Genomic DNA, 5,593 nt, shown 5'->3' with positions numbered 1-5,593 from the left:
AAATATGTCTTTGATCATTCTAATTCTTTTCTAGAATGTTCAGTTTGATTCCATACATTCAATGCTTTTCTGAATGCCATGGATGTTTTCTTCAGGATTTGTGGTACCGTTCAATGCTTTTCTAGATGACTACTCAGATTTTCCATTTTGTTTCCACATCCAATGCTTTTTTGGATGTCTCTGACGCATTCCCGGGTTATAGGTATCCTTTGCGTTCAATGCTTTCCTGAATGTCTTTGGTTGTCTTTGAGATTTCCAGAGTTTAGACTCCTTACCATCCAATGCTTTTCTGGATGTGTTTTCCAAATATTATTCAATGCTCTTCTGAATTTCTTTAATGATGTGTTCTAGAGTTTATTCAACGCTTTTCTGGATATCTCTGATGTTTGTTTCTCGTACATTCAATGTTATTCTCGATGTGCTTGATTGCTTTCCGAAGTTCATTCAAGCTTTTCTGGATGCCTTCAATGTTTCTAGAGTTTATTCAATGCTTTTCTGAATATCCCTGGTGCTCACCACCTTTTACCCAATTGTCACTTTCATCAAGTCTTTTGCACATTCCGCTGATAGTTTGTCTCTTGTGGCACCTTATTCCCCACAGAATTCAAAGTCTGTCTCATATCATATTGCATTCAAAATAACAAAAGAAGTTCATGCATTACACTCCATTTACATAGGAAGGACAAAATTTGGGTCTTTCTGTATTTAATTAACTTTCGCCATTGATACCATGAAGACCAAAGTCTTTCATGTTATCTGGCTCGAGATAATTAAATAGGGGCATCTGTCATACCCTAATTTTTGCCCTCCATATTTCATTCATTTGAATATTTTGCATTCGTATTTTGTGTGAGTTTATCTTCACATTTTACATATTTTGAAAAAAAATAGACTTTTTATTATAGTCAACAAAAAAATAGCTTTGCGTCTACATCTTTGTTTATTTTTTTTTTCAAAGTTTCATTTTTTAGACAATAAATAGTTGTTGTTTTTATTATTATCATTTTAAAAAAATATATTTAAAAAATTGTGTCTCAATTTCTAGTTTAATTTTATTTTGTTCATTTGTTAGAATTTATGTTATTTTTATTTTAGTTACAATTTATTTTGATTTTAATTATACAAATAGAGAGAGCTTTGACATATTCAATTTAGGCCCAACTTGTATTTTTTTTATAGAGTCCATTTTACATTTTCTTTTACACTAGAACAAAACAAAAATAACAAAATAACAAAAGAAGTTCATGCATTACACTCCATTTACATACGAAGGACAAAATTTGGGTCTTTCTGTATTTAATTAACTTTCGCCATTGATACCATGAAGACCAAAGTCTTTCATGTTATCTGGCTCGAGATAATTAAATAGGGGCATCTGTCATACCCTAATTTTTGCCATCCATATTTCATTCATTTGAATATTTTGCATTCGTATTTTGTGTGAGTTTATCTTCACATTTTACATATTTTGAAAAAAAATAGACTTTTTATTATAGTCAACAAAAAAATAGCTTTGCGTCTACATCTTTGTTTATTTTTTTTTTCAAAGTTTATTTTTTAGACAATAAATAGTTGTTGTTTTTATTATTATCATTTTAAAAAAATATATTTAAAAAATTGTGTCTCAATTTCTAGTTTAATTTTATTTTTAATTTTATTTTGTTCATTTGTTAGAATTTATGTTATTTTTATTTTAGTTACAATTTATTTTGATTTTAATTATACAAATAGAGAGAGCTTTGACATATTCAATTTAGGCCCAACTTGTACTTTTTTTATAGAATCCATTTTACATTTTCTTTTACACTAGAACAAAACAAAAATAACAAAATAACAAAAGAAGTTCATGCATTACACTCCATTTACATACGAAGGACAAAATTTGGGTCTTTCTGTATTTAATTAACTTTCGTCATTGATACCATGAAGACCAAAGTCTTTCATGTTATCTGGCTCGAGATAATTAAATAGGGGCATCTGTCATACCCTAATTTTTGTCATCCATATTTCATTCATTTGAATATTTTGCATTCGTATTTTGTGTGAGTTTATCTTCACATTTTACATATTTTGAAAAAAAATAGACTTTTTATTATAGTCAACAAAAAAATAGCTTTGCGTCTACATCTTTGTTTATTTTTTTTTTCAAAGTTTATTTTTTAGACAATAAATAGTTGTTGTTTTTATTATTATCATTTTAAAAAAATATATTTAAAAAATTGTGTCTCAATTTCTAGTTTAATTTTATTTTTAATTTTATTTTGTTCATTTGTTAGAATTTTTGTTATTTTTATTTTAGTTACAATTTATTTTGATTTTAATTATACAAATAGAGAGAGCTTTGACATATTCAATTTAGGCCCAACTTGTATTTTTTTTATAGAGTCCATTTTACATTTTCTTTTACCCTAGAACAAAACAAAAATAACAAAAATGGTCCTTCATGCACCATTACCATCATCTCTATGACCCTGCATCATACAAGAGCCTGCTATGTCAGCCTGCTGCTGTCCAAACCAGTCCAAAATTGTTGCACACATGAGGCCAAGAACTTTCACCAAAATGATCATCCATTAACCTGCATCAAAAAGCAACATACCAGTTTTACAAATAAGTTCAAACCTTTCAATTTTCCCTCCCAAAACGGTCTCTATGATATCTATATATAACAGGGGATCCATAGAGGGCAGAAAAAAAAGAGACCTAAGAGATAACCTTCAAAAACTCTGCTCAAATCTCCATTCATACACAGAACCAACAATCGTTCCTCAGTGACCTCACCACTCAAATGGATCCGGGTCACACTGGCCCAACCCGATCCAGCCCATAGTTTTTATAAATAGTTTTCTTTATTAAAAAAAATAATGAACTTTTTTTAGAGTTTTATTTATATAATACCAAAATCACAAAAATATTTAATATATTTATTTTACTTTATCAATTTAAAAGAACCAATTTCTTTTTTAATCGAATTGAATTTTGAGTTTTAATGGGTGAAGAAGGGTTTGTACGTACTTGTACAAGTTGTTCTTAAGCGTTTAGGCGATGACCGTTAAACCATTGTTTGAGTGTGTAGACTCCATTAAAGACTCCGTAAAACTCGATTTAGCGAATGCTCTTTCAAGTACTTTAAGCAATGGCCGTTAAGCCTTTGTTGGAGTACTTGAATTCCATTAAAAATATTTCAAACTCAATTCATCTCGCCTTTTACAAAACAATTTCGATTCATTAAATCACCTCTTTTTTTTGCCCAAGTGCGAATCTTTTTCGCCATCCAAGAGGGGTTTGTACGTACTTGTGCAAGTTACTCTTTCAAGCATTTAAGCGATGGCCGTTAAGCCTTTGTTTGAATGCTTGTATTCTCTTAATAAACAAATTCATTCACGCCTTTTGTCATCTTGACCTTTTCATTTCAAAAATCCTTTTTTTTATAAATGAGACACTTAGTCAAATTCAAATGCAATTATACTTCCACATGTGAAGATCGAATATTTTTCACTCGAATGCGATGATGGCCAAAATCTTATTTTAATCTTTATTTAGTTATCTACTCTTGTAGTGATGCAAACAATCTCTTATCCATGTGTGCACGGTATTGTTTGAATGCGATTGAGTACCTCTCGCTAAAATCAACCAACAAACTTTCGTGGTTTTTTATTTCGAACTACGATTGCTCTGACTTTCCCATTGCACGAGGGAATACTTAGGCATAACATACAAATGTCTTGGCGAGCACAATAATAAAACATATTTTGTTCCTTTTTTTATTTCTCCTAACTTAATAAAAAAACACAAGTAAATATCACGCTAACATCGTCGGGAATTGGTTAAGCAAGGAGAATGTATTAGGTCCCATCGAGTACGATAGAGGTGATGGGTGTTAATACATTCCCCTTGCTTAACCGATTCCCGAATCCTAATTTGGTTGTGATGACCATCTTATCCTTTCCTTTTTATTTGTGAGTTTTATCGATATTTTCTCTTTCCTTTTAGGAATAAATAAAATTTGGTGGCGACTCTGTTTTTCGCGCCCGTTCGAGGTGCGAGTTTTTAGGCCGGCCGCTACAATAAGTCAATATTTTTTTAGTATATACTCCCTCTGTTCCTTTTTAATTGTCACACTTGCCAAAATCTCTATAACCAAGACAACCAAAAAAGAACAAAAATATTCACTTTTTTTTCTAATTTACCCTTACCTTTATCTTTATTCAGCCCGCCATTCCGCTTTTCTATAAAAAAAATAAGGGTATAAATGATCTTATACCTATAAAGTGACAATTAAATAGAAACAATTTTTTTTGACAAGTGTGACAATTAAAAAGGAACGGAGGGAGTATATATATATAACAATCTATTATTAATAATAAATTTCACTAATTTATGACTAATTATTGTTGCTCCAAATGTTTGGATCATGACAATGTTTACAATCTAATAACAGTAAAGTTCAAAAGTGTGTCAGCCACTAACAATACACTAAAATCAATAAGCCATTTAAATTGGCACACAATAATGACGTTAAAGACATTGATGAAATATACCTTACTCTAACCTATTGACCCAAGAAATTTTAGGTCCTCGGAACCAAACGTGAACTTGTCATAGGATAACACTTGATCCAAACAAATGATTGAAAAAGGATAGTGGGATGACAGAATGAATCTTACTCTAACATCAGTATAATATTTGTTAATTTGTAATTCCTTGTGTCGAGGCAGGTTGTTACTCGAACACAAGGTGTGTCGAAGTGTGTAACAGTTTGTTACACATAAGTTTGTTTTAAATTTAGATAGATTTGATTTAGATTTAAAATAGATTAGATTTGATTTAGTTCCAAAATAGGTTTTTGGGCTTTTATAGTTTTGGGCTTTGGCTTAGGGAGAAGGCTAACCTAAATCTATAAATAGGGAGTAACCCTCATTATTTGTAATCAAGTCATTAATCTTGTATTCACAGAAGTTGCAGTTGCAAGTGAATAACAGAATTTCCACAGTTTGTGGGCAGAGAGAAACTCTGCAGAAAATACTTTCTTCTTCTCTTTTAATTTCCGCAAACCCTAATCCTAATTTTGTTCTAATTTTCTTCATTGTCATCTTTAACGATAAGGAATTACTCAAAGGTCTGATAGTCTAATTCCAACATCTGGTATCTAGAGCTCCGGTTAATCGATTCAAGGCAAGAAGAATGGCGATGGAAATGAATCATCCGAATGGGCATTTTCCAGCAACACTACCAATTCTGAAAGGAGATAACTATGAGAATTGGTGCAAGCAGATGAAGGTTGTATTCTGTTGTCAAGATCTTTGGGATCTTGCAAAAGAAGGGGTAAAACCGCCTGCAGAAGGTGCGAAGGAGGAAGAAAAGGCTGCTTATAAAGAATTGAAGAAGAAAGATTATAAAGCTCTCTTTATAATCCATCAATGTCTCAGTCCAGATAATTTTGAAAAGGTTAGTGATATAGAATCTTCAAAAGAAGCTTGGGAGATTCTTGAAAAATCTTTTGGAGGTGCAGAAAAAGTGAAAGAGGTGAAGTTACAAACTCACAAGAGAACATATGAATTGCTTCAGATGGAAGATAGCGAAAGCATAACTG

This window comes from Vicia villosa, linkage group LG3 (assembly GCF_029867415.1).
Source record: "Vicia villosa cultivar HV-30 ecotype Madison, WI linkage group LG3, Vvil1.0, whole genome shotgun sequence".
NCBI lineage: Eukaryota > Viridiplantae > Streptophyta > Magnoliopsida > Fabales > Fabaceae > Vicia > Vicia villosa.
This window is presented reverse-complemented; position numbering follows the sequence as displayed.